General features: G+C 37.5%; 2 long non-coding RNA genes across 2 annotated transcripts in view; both read left to right on the plus strand.

The window, feature by feature from the left end:
• The window catches only part of LOC134478888 (uncharacterized), a 156,747-nt gene that overhangs the window by 61,232 nt on the left and 67,962 nt on the right, over positions 1 to 27,553 (plus strand). The window lies entirely within an intron of this gene.
• On the plus strand, positions 23,100 to 24,023 carry LOC134484616 (uncharacterized). The gene is made up of 2 exons (XR_010062130.1): positions 23,100 to 23,311; positions 23,812 to 24,023. It is a non-coding gene; the product is annotated as an uncharacterized LOC134484616 (long non-coding RNA).

Here is a 27,553-nt window from a genome sequence, read left to right on the forward strand (position 1 = left end):
AACTCAGGTGAGAGCAAATGCTGGAGAGGATGTGGAGAAAGAGGAACACTCCTCCATTGTTGGTGGGATTGCAGACTGATATAACCATTCTGGAAATCAGTGTAGAGGTTCCTCAGAAAATTGGACATTGAGTTATCTGAAGACACAGCTACACCTATCTTGCGCATATACCCAAAAGATGCCCCAATATATAACAAAGACATGAGCACCACTATGTTCATAGTAGCCTTATTTATAATAGCCAGAAGCTGAAAGAACCCAGATGATCTTCCACAGAGGAATGAATACAGGAAATATGGCACATCTAACCAATGGAGTGTCATTAAGAGATACATTGAAATGCTAGCACTCTATACAACAGGGTTTTAGAGTCCCTTAGTGAGAGAATGGTCTTTTACAGCAAGGTCTTCATTATCAGACTTTTTTTAACCCATCTACCAATGAAGTGAAATTATCCCAGACATAAAATAGTGCCTCTCCAGAAACAGCTTTTATCCACAAATACGCATCTACTTCTATTTCATAATTGTCATGTTTATATGGGTTTAGGATACAAAATGTTCTGATTTATTAATGATATTTAAGTATTATTTGGGGTAATTTTGAAATTTTCAAAGGAACAAACCTATTTTATGATTGTATTCCATACTACTTGTAATTTGATCTTGAAGAATTTCATGAAAACTGAAGTATCGAAAATGTATATCTTCCCATTGAAAATTTGTAACATCAATCATGTGAAACTCCCGCTGAACCTCAGTGTATTGATTTCTCTGAAAGCATTTATAGACTCTCCTACTGCATTATTGCAACTCTACAGAAGCTTCACTCCCATAGTGGCAGTTCCAGATCAGATGTAAACAAACAATTTTCTTTGCCTTGGAAAAGATTTAAAATATTTTCATTAACTTTTTATATGAAACTAGTAAGGATTTTGAGAGAAGGGGGCAGACAGGCCCCAGAAAGTATGTTTTTAAAATTCTTTTCTTAAAATTAGACTTTTTCATGCAATATATTTGAATTATGATTACTCTACCCTCTATTCCCCCCTTCTATTCCTCTCCTATCATCTGTATCTACATCCTTCTGACTCTCAAAACAAACCATCATCTAAGGGATAAAAATAAAATGAAAGTTAATGAATTGGAGTAGAACAAAACAAGCATATAGAAAAGAGCCAAAACAAGGGTCAAGAATCAGATACAGACACGGAGACCCAGACTTCCATTCACACACTCTGGAATTCCATGGAAACATAAAACCAGGAAAAATATATACACAAAACATACAGAGCAAAAATTAATAGATAAATAAACATAAAACAAAATGAAAAAGACATTCTGAAGAAAAAGTCCTGACCCATTATGAGACAAGGATCCTCCAAAGATGATGTTCAGTTCCCTTAGTGCTTTATACGCAGTCTACCCTTAAAATTAGTTTGTGTACCCAGTGATATTCCCTTGGAGAAAACTAAGTTTTCATTTTCACATGATTATCCAATGGAGATAACTTCCAAATTAGAGATAAGGTCATATGCAGGCCTTGGGTTCTTTCAAGGGCTTATTAATAGGTAAGGAGATCTGTGAGGTGCTGTCCACTGAGCATGATACAATTGTGGCCCTCCAGAACTCAAAATACTTACATCTATCTGAACAGACCCTATATAATATTGACACTGCCTATTCAAAAGAACTAAGTGAAGTGCTGGAGAAGAGAGAATGATGTAGCCATGGGTGTCTTACTTCATGAAAGAAGATTTTAAGAGACTAAAATTTACTATGAGTTGGTGTCTCAAAGTAACACCAGAAATTACACTGTTAATGTCTCACTAACACAACTGCCTAAACAACAGCTGAGGAAGAGAGGGAATGGGGAAGAATGGAAGTTTAGTTCTCTTTCTGTTTAAATTCCTTCTTCCTCTTCTTCTTCTTCTTCTTCTTCTTCTTCTTCTTCTTCTTCTTCTTCTTCTTCTTCTTCTTCTTCTTCTTCTTCCTCTCCTCCTTCTTCTTCATCTTCGTCTCCTTTTCCTCCGTCTCCTCCTCCTTGTCTTCCTCCTGTTCCTCCTCCTTCTTCTTCCTCTTCTGCTTCTTCCTGCTCTTCTTCCTCCTCCTCAATCTCTTCTTCTTCCTGTTCTCCTTCCTCCTCCTCTTCTCTTTCTTCTTCTTCTTCTTCTTCTTCTTCTTCTTCTTCTTCTTCTTCTTCTTCTTCTTCTTCTTCTTCTTCTTCTTCTTCTTCTTCTTCTTCTCCTCTCCCTCTGGTTTGATGTGTAGGTCCTTGATTCACTTTGACTTAGGCTTTGTACATGGTCATAAAAATGAGATAATTTGCATTCTTCTTCATGCTGATTTCCAGTTGAACCAGAATTATTTTTGGAAAATGCTATGTTTCTGCCTTTGAATGGTTTTTATCTACTTTACCAAATATAAAATGATAGGTGTGTGGGTTCACTTCTGTGTCTTCACTTCTATTCCACTGGTCTATCCATCTGTGTCTTTACCAATACCATGCAGTATTTATCACTATTGCTCTGTAATACTGCTTGAGTTCAAGGGTGATGATTCCCCCAGAAGTTCTTTTCTTGTGGAGGATAGTTTAAGCTCTTCTAGTTTTTTCTTATTCTAAATAAATTTGGAAATTTCTCTTTTTATCTCTATTAAAGAAGTGAGTAGGAATTTTGATGGAGATTGCATTAAATGTGTAAAATTAAATTGATTGGCAAAATGGTCATCTTTACTATATTAATCCTGTCAATCCATGAGCATGTAAGCTCTTTCTATCTTCTGAGATAGTATTCAATTTCTTTCTTCAGATACTTGATCTTTTGTCATACAGATCATTCACTTGCTTGAATAAACTTAAACCAAGATATTTTATATTATTTGGGACTATTGTGAAGTGTGTGATTTCAATATTTTCTTTCTCAGCCTGTTTATCCATTGAGGTGAGGAAGGCTACTGGTATGTTTGAGTTAATTTTATACCCTGACACTTTGATGAAGTTATTTATCAGGTTAAGAAGTTCTCTGGTGGTACTTTTGGGTCACTTAAGTATATACTATCATATCATCTGCAAATGGTGATATTTTGATATCTTCCCTTCCAATTTGTGTCAGTTTGACCCCCTTGTGGTCTGGTTTCTCTGACTATAACATGGAGTCCTGTTTTGAATGAGTAGGGAGAGAGTGGGCAGCCTTGTCTAGTCCCTGATTTTAGTGGGATTGCTTCAAGTTTCTTTCCATTTAGTTTGATGTTAGCTACAGGTTTCCTGTATATTTCTTACACTCTATTTTGATATGAGCCTTCAGTTCGTGATTTTGCCAGGACTTTTATTCAAATGGGTTGTTGAATTTTGTCAAATGCTTTCTCACCATCTAATGAAATGACCTTGCGCTCCTTATCTTTGAGTTTGTTTACATGATGGATTACATTTATGAATTTTCCTATATTAAACCATCCTTCCATCCCTTGGTTCAAGTCTACTTGATCATGATGGATGATTTTTTTGATGTGTTGTAATATTCGGATTGCAAGAATTTTATTGAGAATTTTTTCACCAATATCCCTAAGGGAAATTGGTCTGAAGTCCTCTTTCTGTGCTGAGTCTTTGTGTGGGCTAGGTATAAGAGTAATTGTGGATTCATATAAGGAATGTGGTTGTGCTCCATCTGTTTCAATTTTGTGGAAGAGTTTGGACAGTATTAGTATGAGGTTATCTTCCATTCTCATTTCCCTGCTTTCCCTATACCTAATTCCTGCAAAGGCCACTCCCTTCCCAACCTCCCCTCTCATTCAGTTTCCTCTCTCCCGCCATCCTCCTCAATATCAATTCTGCTAACTGCATTTTAAAGTCAATATTTAGGAAAAAACACTGAGAAAGTATAGGAAGTATCCCATAAGCAATTGTGGTTGATGTTTTGTCAAGATATGAACATATTTAATTTAATAGTTGTCAAAATTACTACATATACTGTTAGAAGTGACACTGTCTTCATTACCTTCAACATGAAGGAAAACCATTTATATATTCTTTTAAGTTATACAAGGGCATCTGTTAAATGAGTAACACACATCACACAACTTTATTACTTTGAAAGCTCTCTTTATTGCATATATTTACACAATGAAAAGTACAAAGGCTTAAACTCATGTGAGTGTACTTTGTTTCAAAGTTAAAGTTTAGATATACAGGTTGATGACAACAGCCATCTCAGACTCAGAGGGGTTAAATACATAAGGGCATCATCTATTACCTTACCTTTCTTCTTTCCTTTATTCCTGATTAAGACTCATCTCATTTGCAGCCCCTGCTGTGAGAGATGGATCAGAAAATGCCTGAGAGTCCACAAACCAGAATCCATCTATAGGAAAGAAAAAAGACTACATCTACAAATAGTACACGCACTCAAAACTTGTTTGTAGATCTTAACACTTGAAATAAAATGCAAAAAGAAACCCATTTTCTAGGATATTACAATATACAGGAAATGGTACCTGTAGGAAGCATTCTCAGGGGATTTTAAACTTCTGCACCTAAGAATTAAACTGCCTCCATGAAGGTGAAGATTTTTTTCTTTGGCAAGAAAGTCAGTCTGTCTCTTGACAGTTGTGCAGTCTGTTCATCACTAGAGCAACGGTGATGCTTTATGAATGTGCACAGATAAACACATACCAGTTTTCACTTCTTCAAATAATTTCAAGAAGAACCTGAAAGAGAATATATAATGTTCCACAGATGAAATATGGGAATTTAAATTAGCCAGCATAAATATGTTGTTAAAATTTCTGCCTTTATTAAGTTTGACTATTTCTGCTATGAATAATAAGATGGTTATGTAATGTCTACCAATCCCCAAAGCCTGAAACATTGTGGAAAACTGTCTTATTTCTCCCCAACTTGGTTTTTGATCACCCTAATTTTCATTGCCCATCTAAATTCTCTGTTTCTCATGTAGATCTGAGGACTATGTGAGGATGTCACTCTCATGTAGAAGACCAAGGAACTTTCTGTACTTGCATGTATTTACTCATGGGAGCATGCAAATAAATCTTTCAGTTTCAAGAACAAAATCGTGGCTGTCCAAGACCCACATGAAACAAAATCTTTCTTTCTGCCATCAATGAACTTTAGCACACTGGTAACAACACAGATAACAATATAATGGAATAGTCCTGTAATAATAATAATAGTGATGATGATGATGATGATGGTGATGATGATGATGATGATGATGATGATGGAAAAATCCCCTCGAGGGATCACGTTATAAGGAAAATAAATGTTGAGATGTGTTTTTTTAAGTGATATTGTATCCAGGAAAGCAATTTTCAATAGGACAGACTCCTCTCACATGAAAATCACTCAAACTGTCATGGCTTCACAGAGAGAGTTGAGAATCAGAGTGGTCTTTTAGGACAAGAGAAAGATTTGCCAACATTCTATAAAGAAAAGCAATCCAGATATTTTGTGTGAGGATGGTTAGCTTATGCATGGCTAACACACACAACATATACACAAACACACAAACACACACGCAGACACATATGTATGTACACACACACAGATACACAGAGACACACAGAAAGAGACATAGACAGTTAGACAAACAGACATTCACACAGAGAGACTGACAGTAAGAGACAAACACACAGACACAGACACACATACACAGACACAAACACACAGACACACACACATATACAGAAGCACAGACACAGAGACGATAACCAATATACTGATACACAGACAGACACACACACACAGACAAACACACTTATGTACACACACACACACATACACACACACACACACACACACACACTCATCTCTTGTCTCCTACCTAGAGTGTCCAGGTGCATAAAACGTGTGAAAGGATGAAGTGGACCCAGGAAACAGTTAGTCAGCAGAATATTGGTCTGCGTGCAAGTGAATTTTGGTGTCTTCCAAGGATTTCAGTGTCACAGCTCTGTTAGAAGGTATTCAGGGACACGCTATGGTTGTGTGGATATAATTTACTCAGGGTCAAAAGGGCTAAACGAACCTTGGAGAGCAGGAAGGGGTTTTTGTGTGCACTTACATCAGTTGCAGGCTTAAGGTACCAGGAAGTCCTCTATTGCTATATCTTTATAATCTCTGACCCAGCATCGGTCTGTTGTTCAGTGATCTCCATTTTACCTACTCAGAAATCGACTCCACTGAATGTGCCCCATACCCAACCCTGAGGTCCTACTTGCTCGATTTCAAAGGATTGCAGGTTCATGTTCTGCATTCTCTGTCAGAATAAATCCTCAGGAACGTGGCCCTCTAGACATCATGAATTAACCAGTGCTACCATGGAGTTTCTGCATTAACCCGTATGTCCTCTATTTCTGGCCGGTTCTCTCTACACCCCGCTATCCCTCCATCTTCCCCTCTGAACTTCTGCTCCTGTCCTCAGTCGCACTCACTCACTCACAGAACCTGTTCCAGTATTTCCTTTCAGATAGGTCGATGCTTTTCTTCTCAAGGTGCCTTCTCCTTTCCTTTGTCCTCTCTGCATTTGTGGATTGTAGATGGAATATGATTTATCTCACAGCCGATACCATGCATAGGTAAACGCCTGCCATGTTTGTGTCTCTAGGTCTCATTTCCCTCTTGGGCTGATTTTTTTTTCTAGTTTCATCTATTTTCTCTTTGGCTTCAGGATATCATGCCTCGACCACTATGATGTCATTCCCCCACCCCTATGATGTCATGCCCCACCCCCATGATGTCATGCCTTGGCCCCTTGTTAGAATGGTTGTATATATTCACCAGGTAACATTCTGAATTCTGCCCTGTCACCAGACTCCTCCAGGCACCCACCATTTACAGTTCTTCCTCCTATTCTCTCCCCTTCTACTCTTATTGAGTAGAGGACCCCTCTGGGTACACCCCGTCTCCTGGCACATAAAGTCTCTGCAGGACTAGACTCATCGTCTCCCACTAGGTCCTGAAAACGCAGCCCGTGTAGGAGAACAGGATCCACAGACAGGCGACGGGTTTACTGAACTCATGTGAGAACCATTGTGCTCCTCTACCTCTCTCAGTCCTTCCCTCAGCTCTTTAGTGAGACTCACTGAGCACTGTCTGATATTAAGCCCTGTGCCTGTGCATCTGTATCAGTCGGCTGCTCGTTGGAGCCTTGCAGAGGACAATAATGCTACTCTGCCGTCTGCAAACATAAGAAAGGACCATTAATAATGTCAGTGTTTGCCGTCTGCCCATAGGATAAGTCTCACATCCGGCCACTTTTCCTTTGGCCATTTCCTCATTTCCTCTTCCATCTCTCTCCGTGTGTCTCTTATAGAGGGGGCAATTTCTGGGTCAAAATTTTGGGGATGTGTTTGGTTCCTTATCCTTCCACCTTGGGTCCTCTGTGGCTACAGAAATTGACCATTTCGGTGTCCGTATCCCCACTGTTACGAGTCTCAGCTAAAGTCACCTTCATGGACGCCAGGGTATCCTCACCCATCCCAGATTGCTGGCAAATCATAGAGATAGTACCAACCCTGGACAGTCACTGATTTCAGTTTATTCTCTTGGCGCTCTGTCCCTCTTGCTCATCTCTCCCAAGAAATGATTCTCAAACCCTATTTACCTTCCCATCCCCTCAGTCACCCAATCCTTTCCTTCCAACTGCCTCTTCTCATTACTTTGTTCCTCCTTCTGAGTGAAATTCAAACATTTTTCTTGGCCCTTTCTTATTGTTTATCCTCTTTGGTTCCATAGAACTTAGTGTGTGAATTCTGTACTTAATGGCTAATACGCTCTTTTAATGAATATATACATGTTATTTTGGGTCTCAATTACTTCATTCAGGACAATAATTTCTCACTCCATCTTCTTGACCGCAGCTTCTCAATGTCCTTATTTTTCTTTCTTTTTTTTTTCAGAGCTGGGGTCCTTATTTTTCATATGTGTATAGTATTTCATAATGTAAATGAACTAAATTATCTGTAGCCACTGTTTGGTTGAGGGGCATCTGGCTTATTTCTATTTTCTGTTCATTATGAAGAAATCCACTAGGAACATGATGGAGCACATGTACTCTCTGCATGGCAGAGGTCTTTTCAGATATAAGACCAGTTGTAGTATAGCTGGGTCTTTAGGAAGAATATTCCCCATTTTCTCACAATCCACTGGACAGATATTGATAGCATTATACAGATTTGCTCTTCCCAAGCAAATGCAATTTGTATCCTGATATTTATTTGCTTCCTCAAAGGAGGTCTCCCCCCACCAACTAGCCCTCTATCATGGACACTGGTGATCACATATGAAACTTCTTCCCATTTTAACCGGTCAGTAAATGCTAGAGCCTATTACAGATAGCCGGAGGGGAAAGTTGGTACCGGAGGTATGACAGTGGGGTTAGGTAGAGAGGCAGAAGAGGGTAAGAGGGGAAGTGAGAGGACTGAAGAAAAAGAGGAGGAAGTAATGATGGAAACAATCCATGTGGCCTGAAGAATGCACATGTAGCAGGGGTTTTATGGTTGGAGTATAAGTTATGATAACGTTGGATCTACCCAATACACGTTTATAGATTATAATTATAATAACCAAATTGTGTGTTTTCTTTATGGGTCTTTGGGTTTGGAAATTCCAACAAGCTTTCCTCAACAGTATTTCTGAATCAAATTTTCTGTTAATAGAGATCACCCCTTGTAGGGGCTCTAACCATTGCTCCATAGTCCAGTAGATACAGCTGTTTCTTCCTCAGTCATGTCTCTTGTATTTTCTGTGGATATCTGTTTCTTCAGTGATCCATGCCCAGTGTTCCTTTTTCTCAAGGTTTTCAATGATCTCACCCAGAGGAGTTTCAGGTTTCTCAACTTGTTCCACTTAGTTAACTGCAGCTTCACAATGTCCTTATTGCTCATACCTGCATATTATTCCACTTTAAAAATTTTCTGATAACAGTGAACCGTCGTGAGTAGGCTAAAATTTCCCAAGAAAACATTAAACATTCAGTCTCTAAATCTAGATCTCCTCATCCCATTATGCTTGCTTTGCCTGAATGGCCATGGCATGAGCAGTTTTTTCTTAGGGACATCAAAGCCATTTCCTTCTCCAGTAATGGCTGCCATCCCTCTGTCACAGGTTTTTACCCTGGTTATTTTTGGTGATTGATGTGATTTAGAAATTGTAACACCATCTGCATGGTAGAAAGCCAGAGATGTTTCAGGTTGACCCTGCTTCCACAGCCAATGATGTCACATGTGCACAATGAGCAACCATGTGACACCCAAACAGCAAGATGATGTCATCTTTGACTCCACATGTGACTGCAAGATTGCCTCTTCTCCTGCATGCACCTTGGCAACCATGTCATCCTGACTGCAAGATAGGAACTTTGAATCTACACCCAAAATTAAGATGGCCTCTTTAACTCTCTTAATCCTACCCATCTGTGAGCATGGGAGGTCTTTCTGTCTTCTGATACCTTCCTCAGTGTCTCTTTTCAGAGACTTGGAGTTCACACCAGATATGCTTCTGATGTGCTAGGTTAGAGTTAATTTATATTTCATAATATATATATATATATATATATATATATATATATATATATATATATCCATTGTGATTGGCATGTCTTCCATAATTTCTTCTCAGCCTCTCTGTCATTTGCATGGCATATTATTTTCATTTAATTTTTCATCCATCCACTTGGCTGAAGGTGTTTTTCATATGTAGGTCATTTCTGGTAAAACTTTTGGATCACATATGTTCACTATTATATGATGTGTGAATGGTGATACACTGAGTTCTCCTTTTGCGATATCATCCCCTTGACCTCCTTTGGTTGTCTTATTGCTCTAGCTGGGAATTTAAGGACTTTACTGAAAGGATGCTGCGAGGTGTGCAGTCTGTTCTCATTCTCCAATTTAGTAGAATTGCCTTTTGCTTCCCTACCCCTTATTTAGATATTAACTGTTGGCTTGCTATATTGCATTTTATGTAATATTTTTTGTATTTATTTTAGTATTTTATTACATTAGGTATGTACCTGACATCCCTGGTCTCCCTGAGACCTTAAATATGGAACGACGATGGATTTTGTCAAAAGCATTTTCAGCATTTAAGAGATAGTCTTTCATTTTTTCCTTCTTTCTTTAATTCTGCTCCTTCACACCATTGAGTAATAGTGAATATTAATAAATCATATTAAATATGTTAATAATTAATATATTATTTTTGATATATTAATGTAATATATCAGTTACATTATTATATCAATATATATTAATTTAATATAGTAAAAAATATATTAATATTAATTATATTTACCTTATTAATATAATAATTTAATGTATAAATACATGTTAATATTAACATAGTATATTAATATTAGTTATATATTATGATGTTAGGATATAACAATTTAATGTTACTTTATTAAAATATATATGTATTTTATTAAAAAAATATATATTATGATATGCAACTACCAAAAAGTTAAATCCAAGGGGAGCTCCCACGTTAATTTGAAGTGCAGAGGGCACAATTTTTTTTTCAGTTAAGTTTGTTAATATGGTGGATCACTTTAATGGGCTTTCATAGATTGATCCACTCCTGCATCCTCAGGAGAAAGCTTACATGATTGCACTGAATGGCAGTGTGAAATGCTTTTCATTTTGTTTTTGAGCATTTTACCTAGTATTTTTTACACCATTGTCTGTAAAGAAAATTCGTCTGAAATTCTTTCTTTGTTGAGTCATTTTGTGATTTCGGTGTCAAGGCGACAGTGGTGTCGTGGAATCTGTTTGGTGATTTTCCTTCTGTTTCTGTGTTTTGGAGTAGGTTGAGAATTCTTTCAAAATCTGGTAGAAGTCTGCGCTCAATGAAACTGGCCCTGAGAATTTTTCAGTGGTTAAAGTTTCAATTACTGTTTGTGTCTTTTTAGGGGTTGTACAGCTATTTACATAGTTTATCTTACCTTAGTTTACCTGTGGTCAGTGTTATCCATCTACACAAACATCCATTTAATTCAGAGATTCTAATTTTGTAGAAAGCAGGTTTTTGAAGTGAGACCTAAGGATTCTGTGACTTTCATCTTTGTCTATCGATGTGTCTCCCTCTTCATTTCTGATTTTGTTATTTGGATGCTGTCTTACCTCGTATTACATTATCTATTTAAGGGTTTGTCTGTCTGGTTGATTTTCCCAAGGAACTAGCTCTTGTTTTTGTTAATATTAGTATTCTTTTTGTTTCTGGTGGATCACTCTCACCCTGAGTCTGATCATTTCTTTCTATGCCCTCCTTTAATATGTGTTTGCTTCTTTTTATTCTAGAGATTTCATGTGTGCTGGGAAACTGCTAGTATGGGGTCTCTCCAGTTTCTTTATAAAATTGCTCTGTGCTGCATGTGCACGTTCCTCTTACACTGCTTTCCTTATGTACCTTAAGTTTGGAGACAATATGCCATCATTATCATTGAATTCTAGGAACTTTTTTTTTCAAGTCTTCTCTGAACTTGTGGTTCTTCAGTTGCAAGCTATTGAATATCCATGAGTTTATAGACTTTTTGTTATTGTTGAAGTCCAGTTTAAATCCATGGTGATCTGAGAAGATCCAATGGTTAGCACAGTCTTTCTGTGTCTGTTGTGACTTGTTTATTGAGGGTGAACAAGATCAGTTCAGGATAATGTTCCATGAGGTACAGAAAAGATAGTGTGTACTTTTGTGTTCATGTGAAATATTCTGTAGATATGAGTGAGGTCAGATTAATTGAAACCCCTGGCAGTTATATATTCTATTTTTATTGTTTTATTTTTAGTTTCTGTCTCAATGACCTGCCCTTGGTGAGATGGGACATTGATGCCTCCCACTATTAATGTGTGAGGTTCGATGTGATATTTGAGCTTCAGCAATATTTCTCTCACCAATGTTGCTACTTTTGTCTTTGGGATATAGACATCCAGAATTGAGATGCCATTTTGGTGGGTTTTTCCTCTAATAAATATGAAGTGTCCTTCCCCTTCTCTTTTGATTACTTTTGTTTGGAAGTCTGATTGCTGGATGTCAGAGTGGCTACACCATCTTGTTTCTTGTTTTATTTCTTGGAAAATATGTTCCAACACCTTAGTCTAAGGTTATGTCTATCTCAATTGCTGGAGTGTGCTTTTTGAATGCAACAGAATGACAAATCCTGTTTTTACATCCATTATTTTAACCTCTGTCCTTTTGTTGTTGAATAGAGGCCACTAATGCTTAACGGTATTAATGACCAGTGATATTAACTTCATGCTATTTTGATGTTGTGGGTGCAGGGTTTTCTTGCTTGCATGTATTTTGGTTTTTTGTTTTTTTTTGGGTGGGATGTTTTAGTGTGTATGTTAGTATAAAATCTGTTCTGTAGGGTGAATGATTTTTTTTTTGTTTGCATGTTGTTTTTGTTTTTTCCGGGGGGGGGTTGTTAGAGCATGCAGGCGAGTACTTCCGTAGGTTATGCTGTGTAATTTTTAATTTCTAGTCGGAGGTTGGGATGGTTCAAATTCTGAAAATCCATCAGTATAATCCACTATAAGTGAAACTGAAGGAAAAATTACATGATAATCTCATTAGATGCAGAAAAAGCAATTCCAGCCCCACTTCATGATAAAAGAGTGTGAGTGATAAGGGAGACAAGTCCTATGGAGAAACATAGTAAAAGCAAGGGAGAGGAAACCTGTAGTGACCATCAAGCTAAATATAAAGAAACTTAAAACAATTCATTAAAGTGAAGGACAAGGTAAGGCTGCCCACTCTCCCTATTCAGTATAGTATTTGAAATTCTATCCAGGGTAAAAGCATGGTTCAAATTTGGTTCTGACATGGAGTATTGCCAAGTGCTGTGAAGGAGGAATGGCACAACATTTTAAAAATCCTGGGGTATGGCCCACTCTTTAGAACAGCCTCATTGCTCTTTGGTGAGTCATAGCCCCAAGGACCAACTGTACTGAGAACTTCATGCAGCGTTTCGCTCGGTTGTTCCCCTCATATCTCTCTAATTCTCTGAAGTACATAAAAATCCTCCTGGAGCTTACCACCACTCAGGGAGCAACATCATTGGCATTTGCAATAATAGTGGTCGATGTCTTTGAGGAGTTTCCTCTGTGGAAGACCAATGCTTCCACCATCACCAAAGGAAATGTAGAATAATTAGTGACGACCAGCACCCTTAAAAAGCATTTGGAAAAATAAAATTGTTTGTTAAGCTGGCTAACATGTTTTAACTACTGCCTCTGATGTAAAAAAAAAATTAGGGAACAATTTGAAGTTCGAAAAGACAGGGACTTTTTAAGGTCAGGGATCAAGAACAATGGTGGCACAGGCTAATGGTGTGACTGTCACACATGCTGGACTGTTGAGGACTGATTTCTGTCTCAGTTGTACCCTCAGCTCTCTGATAGGATTTAATAAGGATTGACAATCACAGGTGTGCATTCTGATCATTTAAAGTAGATATGACATTTTTATACACATATTTAGATTTGTGCTTTTTAAAAGATTCTTATTAGAGTACTTTTAAAGATAAATGATACAATATCAACCATTTCTCTGTAAATTCAAAATGCTGCCTACAGTGAATGGAAACCGAATGAGAAAACTACTTTGCTTACTCTTTGTTACTCTATAACAAATTGCTTACTTATGAGCCTTGTTGGCCTTGGGAGTAATTTGTTTATTTTACATGTACTATGTAATAATTCTTCTCATACACTATCACTCTTTTCAGCATCAAGCATGAGAAGAAACTAGAACATTATCACATTTGCAGTTTTACTTGGCTTGAAAGATTTCCCTAGGATATCAAAGCTATTTGCTGTGGTTTGCCCTGAAGTTATCTGTATTTTGATGCTAATTCCACTGCCCCAAGGACAGCTGCCTACTCATGTACTCAGAACTCAGGTGACTTCACCAAAACCACCTCCCCATTGAATTTGTAAAGTACAGGTGTGGGGCAGGTAAATGATAGAAGGATGCTTTGGGAGTAATTTGTTTTCTTTACTTGTACTATGTAAAGAACTTTTCTTTACCATGTAAAGAAGGAGGTCATTGGAGGAGAAGGAAGAATGGGTGAGAGAGATGTTTGAAGAGGAGGAGACTGGAGGAAAAAGGGGAGATAGGAAGAGGAGAGGGTGAGAAGTCATGGCAGGTGAGGTTACAATTATGGTCTGTGTATTTACAGGTTATTATAATGTTCCTAAGGGATGGATGGTAAAGGGCTTTGTATATTTAAGTGCGCAATTATATCTTAGCAATTGGGTCAAAATTTTTGTGATGTGTGTTTTCTATGTGAGGGATTGAGTATAGGAAAGTGTGTGGCGGCAAGGGACACTGGGCTGACAGGGAGTAGGGATGTGTTTTCACCAAGATATCTACCTATTATATTAGGACACTATGGTGCTAGTGATAGCATGGTAAAAGACAAGTTTTCTTTTTTTTTAACAACAACAGATGGCAAAACAAGGTGATGGGCAAGAATCCACTAGTAATCAAAAAGTTGAGAGAACCTTTTTATTTTCTAAGTAAGAGGACACCTGTGCCATATTAATTCTTGATAACTTAAGAGCAGAATATAAAACAAATATGGGGAAGAAGCAAGGGCTGACAGGCTGTTGGTCCCCTGCTGTGTGACAGAGAGTTAAGAGATTAAAGCTGCTTTTTAATGAGAGTTGTTTAGTAAGTCTTTCAGGATACACATTTTCTTTTTAACATAGGCTCCACAGGGGAATTTTGTGTGGAAATCCTAGTTACACAAGATACTTCTTCTATTAAGGTATTATTAACAAGTGATTAAGTTTTATTTAAGAAAGAAGAGAGTAGAGAGATTACCTGAATCAGGTGGGGATTTTCATCTACTGCTCAGAACTTAGGGAAAAATTAGGTACTACCAAGTAGAGAGTTTTGATGAAATGTCTGTAACAACAGGGAAAGTGAATGCAGACATATATTGTAGAAGTTATTAACGATAAAGAAAAATCTGTGGCTTCAGGTAGAGAGCTTAACAGACTGAGATATTTTGGGCAAAAGTCCTGGTTTGAAGTTTTCTTATTGATATTAGAATTGATAGAAGGTATTCGATTAGTTTTATGAATTATCCCACTATATGGCTTGTTGATGACGCTTAGCGATGATTTGTGGTTACTTTTGATATTTACGACAATAGCAAGTTCAAATTCTCTTAACATGGGCTCCATGGGAACTTTGGGTTTATTTCCTGATATCACCAAGTACTGAGTTATATCAGGCTCATTTTATACTTAAATTCCTTTTTTAAAAATTGTTTAATCTTCAGGATGGGTGTGACTTTGAGTTTTATGCTTATATTATTACTCTGGGAGAGAGTGCAAGATACAAGCTTCTCTGGTTTCAGATTAAGAAACAGAGTATTTTGGAAGAAAGATTTTGTCCTTGTGTTTTTAAAAATTGTGATTAGGATTCTGGAAACCTCACAGAGTCATACTGATCAGGTTTGATATCAGTAGACGGCTATCAAATATATATTCAGGAGAATCAAACAAAAGATATATCGATTCTTAACCTTTTTCCTGAGAGTTGTATTTTGTAGAGTGTACCTACTTGGAATCCTGGTTTCAGTGAATTTCAGCTGGGTCCAGTCAGGACATATCGGCTATCGCAATTGTTTCATTTTTCCTACCCTCTACACCTAAGGATATCTCAACGCCCATGTACAACTTGAAGAAGTTATGGTGGATCCGTTGTCTCAATTACCTGGAATTTGTGGGGTGGGGCTGGAAGTGGTTATTCTAAAGATGTTTTTATAAAGAATTGAAAATTGGTTGAAATTTAGCAGGGAAGAATAAGCTAGATTTAGTTATACAGTCATAATCGTATTTGGTAACTAAGCTTAATCTTATCTTTGTTTGGGTATAGAAATAATTGGAAAAAAATTAAAATTACAAGAGCCAGTTCTATTATTTTTGTCATTACACACTTCTGAGTTGATTAAACCTGTGAGTTAATATTGAAATATTAAAGTCATGCATCTGACTTTGTAAGAGTACTATCAAGAAAAAATTAAGATATAAAGACAACAGTCCAGATTGTCTTAGATAGATAGATGCTTTTCAAAAATGTAAGAAATCCACAAAATTTGAGATTTAAAGTTATTACGTATCTTTTGTTGAGTCATATCTTCTCCTAACTGTTCCCCTTTGGCAAATTTAATGAAGAATTTGAACATCTCTACCTCCAAATGAGGCAATACTTTGTGGCTAGGTAGTCACTGGAAAAAAATGCCTGTTTCATATGCAGATTAATACTATCCAGAAAAGGACAAATTATGCAGAGGATTTGAGGGATAAACCCTGCCAATACAGGGTAATCAGCCCTTCCAAGTCTGCCTTTCAATAGGCTGTCAGTTGATCTTGTGTCAGAAGGCTGAAGACTTAAGCTCACATGTTGCTAACAGGGGATTGTGCTATTGGAGATTTGTCTCTACAACCTCTCAGTTCTAGAAGCCCTCTAAGACATCCTATGTGTATAGATATTTGGTCACTCTCAGATTTCTGACGGGGTAGGAGACTGATTATAGCCTCATTGCTTATCAGGCTGTATAACTCTGAATATACATATTTTACTGGATAGTTATCAGATAGTATACAAGCTAGCCAAGACATAATATAGATTTTAAGCCTTTCTGAAGCTGGAATGAAGAACTAAATGCTCTTTCTAACTGATATAGTGACAGACTAGGTTTTGAATATATCAAATGCTTTATAAATTGTAGAATAGTAATAATCTTACTCAATTGATATATATATAAATGAAAAGTCTGTTTAACTGGACAAAAAGGGGGAAACGTTGTTTACACTAAAGTTATCTGTATTTTGATGCTAATCCACTGCTCCAAGGACAGCTGCCTTGTCCTGTACTCAGAACTCAGGTGAATTCTACAGAACAGCTTTCACATTAAATTTGTGAAGTACAGGTGAGGGGCAGGTACAGGATAGAAGCAGGCCTATTATTGGAAGAGAAGGAAGTATGGGCAGGAATGAAGTTTGAAGGAAGTAGAAGAGACTAGAGGAAAAAGGAGAGACAGGAAGAGGAGAGGGTGAGAAGCCATGGCAGGTGAATTTAAGATACTGCTCTGTGTATTTACTGGTTGTTATTATTGTCCCTAAGGTATGGATCGTACCAGGCTTTGTATGCTTATGTGGGCTACTATATCTTATCAATTGGGTCAAAGATTATTGTGTTGTGTGTTCTTTCATGTGAGGCTTTGAGTGTAAAAACATGTGTGGCAATAAGAGACACTGGGCAGCTGAGGAGTGGTGATGTATTCAACCAAGATATCTAGCAGAGACTTGGGAAACTACAGTGCCAGAGATAGCGGGATATAAGACAACTTTTTTATTTTTATATTTTTGCAACAACACATTCACTTCTGTATTTGACATGCTCTTTTTGTGTCACTTAGGGAAGATCTATATCTGGTTCCTGACAGAATGTGCTTCTTAGGTTCATCAATCTTATCTAGTTATCTAGTTTTGGTGGCTGAAATATATATATATATATATATATCAGTGGTTCCTACAACTATGAGATTACGTGCAATTTTAACATGGATTCTGAGCAGGTAAGTCAAGAAGGTAGAATCCACAAACGGCAATGCCAAATAGACTCGCTCCTATTCTTATGACCCTAATGAAGTTGAGGTTTCATTGGACCTCTAGTTCTTCCCTCCCTGCCAATCCTCCTGTATCTTATCTTTGGCGTGAAGAAAGAATCATTTTAAAACATCCAAAACCCTGAAATCTCACCCTTGGAACACAACAAGATTGATATTACAGAGATCATATTTAATGGGACTACATAGTCCACGATGTCCTTTGATTTACTCAGGCAGTTATTTCTTTGCATAAAATACAAATTTGGGAGTTTATCATTTTAAGTAGGTACACAATATTTACACTGTTAAATTCACTTCATAGCTTAGCCACGTTTGTTGCCAAAATCATTGCCAAAAAACTGGAATTTGAAAACAGAATACTTGAGTACACATTCAGGAATATCTATAAAGACCCCTTTCAAGGAATGAACAATTAGAAAATGAAATACAATATTCACTCAATTAAACATCTGTAAAGAAAAAATGGCCTGTGGGAAACAGGGAAAAAATAGGAAATTGATCTGTTTGTCAGAGGAATGGAACTGGGAATAGAATTATTATCCAAAAGAATCTCCTACATCCCATGTTCCTAGATCTTTTCTACTCAATACAAGCCCCTAACTGAGTTTCTCCATGTAGAGCCTGTAACCACTGATGAAGCAAAGAGAAGTTTCCAGCTGTAGAGAGATGTAGTACATAAATGTTACCAATGTGTCAGAGTAGACATTCCTGGAAAAGGCAAACTCGAATCTGGTCAATGTAAGGAAAGCTATTTAGGAGGTAGGCCATGGCAGTTCTCACTGACATCATCATTTGACCCTCCCTGAAAAATTTCTTGTACCCTGGAGAGCCCTAATTTTGTGATGTCACAAAAAACTGCATCACATATATTCCTGCAGTACCTCTAGGAATTACTAAGTGGCCTCTATTTCAGTGCAAACAGCCATTTGGGAAAGAGAACAAAGAGGATGTATATAACAAAAATGAGTAGAAGAAAGTTGGCTCTCTGTTTTAGTTTGAAAAAAATGAAAAAAATATGTGGTACATGGGAAAGTGCAGTGAGTGCCGTGTAGGGTTTGTGAGGGTTCACTGAACACATGAGCCTTCCACATATGGGATTCAGGAAGTGGGAGCCTCTTAGTAGCAACTGGATTTCCTTGCTTGTTATGGTTCCTGAAAGTCAGAGGTTTTTTTTATCATTAATTTCATTTTTCCAAAAGTCAGGTGTTGGGATGGGTACAGCTTTTTTTTTTTTTTTTTTTTTTTTTTTTTTTTTTTGAGAGCACATGGCTTCTATTTTTTCTTCCAGAAGGAAAAAGTCCTGAGGAGGAAGGGAAAGACAAGTATTGTATCCTCAGCTCAGAGTAAACTCCTTCGTGCACATGATTTCTACACTGTAGTTTGTGTCTGACACTGATATCTGGGAGGGAGAAATGCTTCTAGTTCAGACTTAATCATATCACTCTTTCCACTAGTGTTATGCTGACTACCATTCCCTAACAGTGTCCCTCTAGATTTCTGAATCAATATGTCTGATTACCTTGCAGTTTTATTTACTTTTATCTCTTTCATAATTTTTTTTAATTTAAGCTAATTTTAATATTTTTTGGATATTTCTATATCTACATTTAAATGTTATTTCCTTTCCCAGTTTCCTCTCCATAAGAGACCTAAATGTTTCCATTCCTTGACATTTAAACCACCATTACTCTCCCTTGACATATCCTTGAACTGGGAGTCAAACCTAGGGAGGACCAAGGTCCTCTCCTTCCTTTGGTGTCCACCAATGCCATCCTCTGCTACATATGCAGTTGGAGCAATAGGTCTGTCCATGTACAGTCTTTGATTATCTGTATAGTACCAGAAAGTTCTTGTTCATTGTTCTGATGGGGTTGATAGCCTCTTCAGCTCTTGTAATCCTTTCTGAATATTTATCAACAAGAGGTCCGTTTACAATTCTCTGGTTTGCCACTAGCATTCAATTCGGTAACTGACATGCTCTAGTTGTGTCTCTCAGGGAAGATCTATAACCTGTTACTGGCAGCATGCACTTCTTAGCTTTATTAATCTGAATCATATCTAGTTTTGGTGTCTGATCTATTTATCTATCTATCCATCTATCTATCTATCTATCTATCTATCTATCTATCTATCTATCTATGCATATATTTATCTATCTATCTTTGCCTCTGTCTCTAGCTCTATCTCTTCTCTATCTCTATATATCTATATCTATTTATCTATATCTATTTTTATATATATGTACATATATTTGATGGCTTATACATCTATGAAGTTAGTTGAAATTTTAACATGGATTCTGAGGTCCTAGGTCAAGAATGGAGAATCCACAAATGCCAATACCAAATATACTCCCTCCTGTTCTTATGCGCCTATCGAAGTTGAGCTTTTACTGGGCCTCAAGGCATTCCTCTCCCTTCCCATCATCCTGTAACTTTTGTATGGCCTGAATAAAGAATCATGGTAAAATATCCAAAAGCCTGAAGTCTCACCCTTGGAAGACAGGAAGGTAGATATTCCAGAAATGATACCTAATGGGACAACAGAACCGCATGCTAGAGTCCATGCTGTCCTTTGATTTACTGATGTCAGGTTATTTTTGCATAAAATAAAAATTTGGGAGTTTATCACTTGAAGTAGGAACACAATATTTACACTATTACATTCACTCTTTAGCTTGAGCAGCTTTGTTGCGAAAATCATTGCAAAAAACTAGAATTGCAAAACAGAATTTTTGAGTACATATTCAGGAATATCTATAATGTGCCCTATCAAGGAATGAACAATTAGAAAATGAAATACAAAATCCACTCAATTAAATATCTGTAGGGAAACAATGGCCTTTGGGAAACAGATAGAACTTAGGAAATTGAACTGTTTGTCACAGGAATGGAACTGGGAATAAAATTATAATCCAGAAGATTGTCCTACATCCCATGTTCCTAGATCTTTTCTACACATGCGAAACCCGTAATAACTTTCTCCATTTAGAGCATGTAACCACTAATAAAGCAAAGAGAACTGTCTAGCTTTAGAGTGATGTTCTACATAAATGTGTCCACTGTGTCAAAGGAGACACACCTGGAAAGGTCACCTTAGAATCTGGTCAATATAAAGAAAGCTCTTTAGCAGGTAGGCCATGGCAGTTCTCAGTGACATCATCATTAGGCTGGCCCTGAAAAATCTCTTGTATACTGGAGATCCCTAGCTTCTCCTGTGATTTCACAGTGTTTTCCAGACTGCAACTGCCTCTCAGACATTCATTCAGTACCTCTAGGGTTTATTAATTGGCCTTTATTTCAGTGTAAACAGCTATTTGTGAGGAAGATCAAAGAAGATGTAGATATCAGAGATGGGGAGAAGGAAGTTGGCCTAGGAAGTTTTAGTTTAAAAAACGAAGAAATATGTGGTACATGGGAAAGCACAAGGAGTGCTGTGTAGGGGTTGTGAGGGTTCACTGAACACATAGCCTTGATCTGAGCCTTCCCCATATGGGATTCAGGAGGTGGGAGCCTCTCGGTAGCATCTGGATTTCATTGCTTGTTATGGTTCCTGGAAGTCAGAGGTTGTTTATCATTAATTTCTTTATTCCAAAAGTCAGGTATTCGGAAGTTTACAGTTGTTTTTCTGAGAGCTAATGGCTTTCATTCTTTTTCCCCAGGAAAAATAGTCCTGAGGAAGGAGGGACAACAAGTATTGTATCGTCATGTCATCTCAAGGTAAACTCCTCCTTGATTTGGATTCCTATAGTGCACTTTGTTTCTGACGCAGATATCTGGGACAGAGATGTGCATCTAGTTCAGACATCATCATCTCAGTCTTTCCACTAGTATTTCTCTGATTACCATTCCCTGACAGTTAGATTTCTGTGTCAATATGTGTGATTCATTGACAGTTTTCTTTTCTTTTAACTCTATCATTTCTTTAGGAATTTTTATTGCGTTTCTAATTGGATACTTCTATATTTACATTTCAAATGTAATTTCCTTTCTCAGTTTCCTGTCCATAAGAGCCCTAACCTGCCCCCCTCCCCTTTTTCAATAACCCCCCTTACTGCCTCTTGACAGTCCATTGAACTGGGAATCAAATCTAGGGAGGACCAAGGGCCTCTTTTTTCATTGGTGTCACGAAGGCCATCTTCTGCTACATTTGTAGTTGGAGACATTGGTCTGCCCATGAGCAGTCTTTGAATATTGATTTAGTACCAGAATGGTTTCGTGTATTGGCATTGTCCTTGTGGGGATTAAAGCCCCATTCAGATCTTGTAATCCTTTCTCAACATTTACCAACAAGAAGTCCATTTTCAGTTCATGGGTTTGCCACTATCATTTACCTCTGTATTTCACATACTCTAGCAGTGTCTCTCAGGAAATGTCTATATATGATTCCTGGCCGATTGCAGTTCTTAGGTTCATCAATTTTATATCATTTTGGTGTCAGATGTGTGTGTTTGTGTGTATTTATATATACACACTTTTGGTGGCTCCTACAGCTAGGTGGTTCAGTGGAATATTAACATAGAATCTGCCAAACTAGGTCAAGAATGTAGAATTCAGAAATGACAATGTCAAATAGACTCCCTCCTGTATTATGAACATATTGAGTTTGAGGTTTGACTGATAAACATGTCATTCTTCTCCCTGCCTATCCTCCTGTATCTAAGGTTGCTACTTAAGGACGAATAATGATAAAACATCCAAAACCCTTAATTCTGGCCATGGGAACACAGGAAGATAGGTAGTGCAGGTTTGATATCAAATGGGACTAGAGAACCGAATTCTGTAGTCCATGTTGCCCTTTGCTTTTCTGATGCCTGGTAATTTTCACATAAAAGAAGCTTTTAGGAGTTTATTAATTGAAGTGAGTACACAGTACTCACACTGTTATTCTCACTCTATAGCTGGGCACACTTTGTTGCCAAAATCACTTTGTTGCAGATAATGGAATAGGAAAAAAGAATTTTTCAGTACACATTCAGGAATATTTATGAAGTCCCCTGTCAAGGAAAGTACAATAAGAAAGTGATATACAATATTCATTTAATTAAAGGTCTGTAGGGAAAATACTGGCCTTTGTGATACATAGATAACCAAGAAAATTGAACTCTATATCTCAGGAATGAACCTGAGAATAAAAATATTATCTAGAAGAATCTTCTACACTAGATGTTCCAAAATCTTTTCTACCCATGCCAAGCCACTGACTACCTTTCTCCATCCCAAGTTTGTAACTGCTAATAAAGCAAGGAGAATTCTCTAGCTTTAGAGAGATGGAGTACATAAAGGTTTCTACTGTGTCACATGAGACATACGTGGAATGGGCACCCTTGAATCTGGTCAATGTAAGGAAAGATGTTTAACAGGTAAGCCATGGCACATCACAATGACATAATCAGTAGGCCCTCCCTGAAACATCTATTGAAACCTGGAGAGGACTAGCTTCTTCTGTGATATCACAAGTGTTGTCGTGACTGCAACTCCCTTCAGATATCCCTTCAGTACCTCTAGTGTTTACTAATTTAACTCTAATCGAGAGTAAACAGTCATTGTGGAGTGAGAAGGAAGAGGATGATGAGATCAGAGATGGGAAGAAGGAAGGTGGTCTTCTGTCTTGTTATAAAAAAAGGATGAAATACATGGTACTTCGGAAAGCTCAGTGAGTCCTTGTAGGAGTTGAGTAGGATCACTGAAGAGATAGACTTGTTCTGAGCCTTCTGCATATGGGAATCTAGAGCTGCGAGCCTCTCAGAAACATCTGGACTTTGCAGTTCTTATGGCTCCTGGAAGTCAGAGTTTTTATATCATTCATTTCTTTATTCCAAATGCCAAGAATTTTGAAGGTAACAGATGTTTTACTGAGAGCTCATTGCATTTATTCTTTTTGTCAATTATAAAAAGGTCCTAAGTAAGAAATAAAAGGCAAGTATTGTGTCCTCTGCTCAGAGTAAACTTCTCCATTCTTTGGATACCAATAGTGCAGTTTCTCTCTTACACTAATATCTTGGAGAGAGAAGTGCTTCTAGTTGAGACTTCATGATCTCAGACTTTCCACTAGTATTTCCACTGACTAACACTTTAGATTTCTGAGTCAATTGGTGAGATATACTTGCCGGATTCCTTTCTTTCATTTCTTCCATTTTTTCTTTATTTTTTTAGAAAAACTCTCAAAACTCATCCTGGCTGACAATGTAGATTAGACGCATCAGATGAAATGAATTGAAAAACTCTCCTGGGAATGAAAGTGGTAAGGAAATCACATTGATGTATCCTAAATGCAGTGCTAAGAGCAATATTCAGACTAGTCTGTGGAGATGCTGCTGTCATCAGAGACCACAGACAATTAGTGGAGAATGATTCAGCATTAAACTGGGAATGGAAGATGATGGTTGATATTGTTCTAGTAGATCTCACTACATTAAAAAGTGTTTCTTCCAGACAACTGAATGATTATTGTAAAGCAAATCCCGGAATGAACTTATGAGACCCACCATCAGCCTGTCAAATAATGTGCGAAAGAAGAAATCTGTGTCTCTCCAGGGACAAATTGTTGCTTTCAAACCAACAGTAAAGTGTCCATTCTATGAATGATACATTGATATATACACATTATAGAAGGATGGATACAGAGTTTCTTCAGGTCCATGAATGAGGTATTCAGCAGTTGACCTGGATCAGAAATGAAGGTAATTTTTGTCAACTCTTCAGACTTGAGCTCCTTCACTAGGATCCCCATGATTGAAGAAAAGAACAAACTTCAGACAACTTGTCTCAGATGTTTATATAGTTAAGATTTCCTGGTCTTGGTCCTAGGAAGGAAGGATATCTTGCTTTCCAATTCTTGTTTATCCTATAATCCTCTCTGCTGCATTCATGCAAATAGATTACTGTGCATTTCTTTAATAGTTTACAATTGCTATTTTAATTATGTTGCCAAGAACTATAGAAAAAAAGAAGGACTGTATCAAAGCATCATATGAAAATCCGACTAAGGTAATGTGGCCATTGGAAATTTGTAACTGACCTGAAACTCTTACTAGAGACAAAATGCCATAAAAGGTCTTCTCTAGATATCTGGTGTAGTAGTTGGTGTTCCCCAACAGACAGTAAAGGATGAATCTCTCTGTACAGAGAAATCGGACTAGTCACAATGATCACAGACTATGGAACACATAATTTAACAATGACTGACTATTTTTAAAGTCCTAGAATCCATTAGTTTATTAGTCCAAAAGGCAAGATGTCTTATCTGGTCATTGACATATGGATAAATATTCAGTATGCAGGTTCTAATGTCTATGAGGATTTGGTATCACTGTGAGTGCAAAAATGAAAAAGTAAAGGCTTCTTTCTTCCATGTTTTCTACGGGGATTCAAATAGAATGCATGGTTTAGAATACATTGGGTTTGCCATTCTCAAACAGACCAATATCTTCAACTGAACATTCTTTTCTTGGAAGCTGCACCCTGTCAGCATGGCTCACGTGTATGTGAACTGCAAGATCTAGTCTGGGAAGGCGGTCCTGTTCATCGATCCAACCTGCCCCTAATACTGAAATACCCAAGACTTCCTCAATCAACTCCTTTGCAAACATGGTCTTCTGGGATTTGAAGGCATTACATCTACTAACAACACCAATGCAATTCAAGATTACTTTCAACAGCTCCCTGGAGTGAGAATTGTTCCTTGGGTCCTTATATGTAGAGAAAGACTGCATAGGCAGACACAGTGATCTAATCTACCTGCAACAGAATGAAGAGATGATGATGTGGCTGAAGCAGATTGGAGCTCTGCATTTATTAAAGGGATGGCAGTAAAAGCCCATGCTGACAGCAGACATTCAGACATGCTGAAGCCATGCTGAGACTTGATGTTTGTCACAGATGATGTCAGTATTTTCTTATGACTGGGATTTTCAACAAATTGGCTTTCATTCTATTCCTCATTCCAAAAAATCTTTTGCTGTAGGCCTCAAACCATGGGGCAGGGAAACTTAAGAGACAACAGAGGATTGATAATCCAGTCTTCATTCACTGACTTGTCTCTACCTCTAAGTCCATGTTTCACAATCCAGTGCATTTAAATCTCCAGGGAATCAGTTACTGTTTCTCTACCATGCTGGTCTCCTGAAGTCATTTTACAGAAGTCCACTTACAAGTAATTATTAAAGCAATGAATATTTTGAAGTTGTTTATGATCTACACACAGGCTTTTTACGCCCCAAGCATGTACCATCCCACTTCTGCGTTTGTAGCTCTCAGCCAGTGTTCTCGACCTATCCATCCAGCAACCCTTAGATTCCACACTTTGTATGAGGATAATATTTGAAAAAACAGAAGAATAGCTGTAGCATAGTTGTTCTTCACTGAAGCCATATTAACACAGACGGCAGAGCATATGATGCATTCCTCTCTGTTTGTAGTGTTTAATTCCCCGTAAAGTCCCAAACAATTGAGAGTTGATTCTGTCAGAGTACCAGCAAAGTCAAATAGGAAATGCAAAATTTCAGAATTCTCCTGCCAAAGATGTTTGTGAAAGAAGTTGTTTGCAAAACACTGTCTTAATAAATTTATTCCATTCTCACTTTGATATTTTGCTTTGATGTCTTGAAGTGACGTTTAATTATCACTGAAATGCAGGTCCCCTCTATAGTCTCCAGTAAGAAGAATTCATTCCTCAAAAGGATGTATCTGCAGATGCCTGAAAAAATAATAGAAAGAATATTTCTTGATAAAGATCTAGGTTAAAGTTGAAACATCTTACCACAAAGATACATATAAGAAGTTCATTTGACATTGACCTTATATTATGCAGAAATTCTTCACATATTCCCTCTATCATTGGGGTTTAATTAATCTCCAATGAATAGTTGACAATGAAGAGTAGCCTTTAGAATTATTTTACCCTTTTCAGTAATAGTTTTAAGCAAATGGAACACTAAAAGATCACAAAGAAGAAATGGTTATAATCAAAAGATACATGTGGGACAGTCTAACTCTCATGGTCAAGATGACTTTGCACATGCTCCTTATGGTCATGGATTGCTCTCATAATACTCTGCAGAAGGTTGTTCATACTGCCTCACTTTAAGCTCCAGGAATTCCAAGCTACCAGAGCTGTTCAAGTTCCCTTACAATGCACTTGAAAGCCACATATGCTTAGGAACTTTTGATGTGCTTTAGCTCTATTGTCATGTTTTTTTAAGCCTCTACCAAATAGCAAGCTGTCCTTTTTACCCCCTTCTCAACACCTCTAAATCTGCCCTAACTCAATTTCTCAATTGACATTAGTCATAGCTCAGCACCCCAAATATGCACTCATCTTACTGTGTTTTTAACATCCTGCCTGCTACACCAATGGCCACTCCATACTAGATCTCACATGACTGGTAACTCTTGCTCCACCCTAAATCTTTTCTCCACCCTTGTGTCTACTAGCCTGTTGGTAGAAATCCACACAACTGATTGGCCAAGAGCATCTTTATTGAACTATACAGAATCAATTTGGGAATAGGACCTTCAGTGTTCGCAGGATGATTCCCGATCTAAGAATCAAAACGATAGCAAACAAGACTCAATCCATGTCTCTGGTTTTGGGAGGGAGATAGAGCACTTAGATTCAGAGTTGAAATTTAAATAATTATAATATATATGTAGTATTAATTATGCCAGGATAAAAGGATCCAAAAAGTGGAAATGGGCAACATTAAAGGCAAGAGAAAAATCCCTAGTACAGCAAACAATGTGGACCTGTTAGAAAGACTGGTCTCTTTCCAGCCATCTGAATTTGTACTTGAAATTCTTCTAACCACTCTTGATCACTGCATGTAGAAAAGAACAAAAAGAAAAAGAAAACAAAATAAAACAAAAAATCACCAAAATGAAACCAAAAGCAAAAGCA

This window comes from Rattus norvegicus, assembly GCF_036323735.1.
Source record: "Rattus norvegicus strain BN/NHsdMcwi chromosome Y unlocalized genomic scaffold, GRCr8 chrY_unlocalized_2, whole genome shotgun sequence".
Lineage (NCBI taxonomy): Eukaryota > Metazoa > Chordata > Mammalia > Rodentia > Muridae > Rattus > Rattus norvegicus.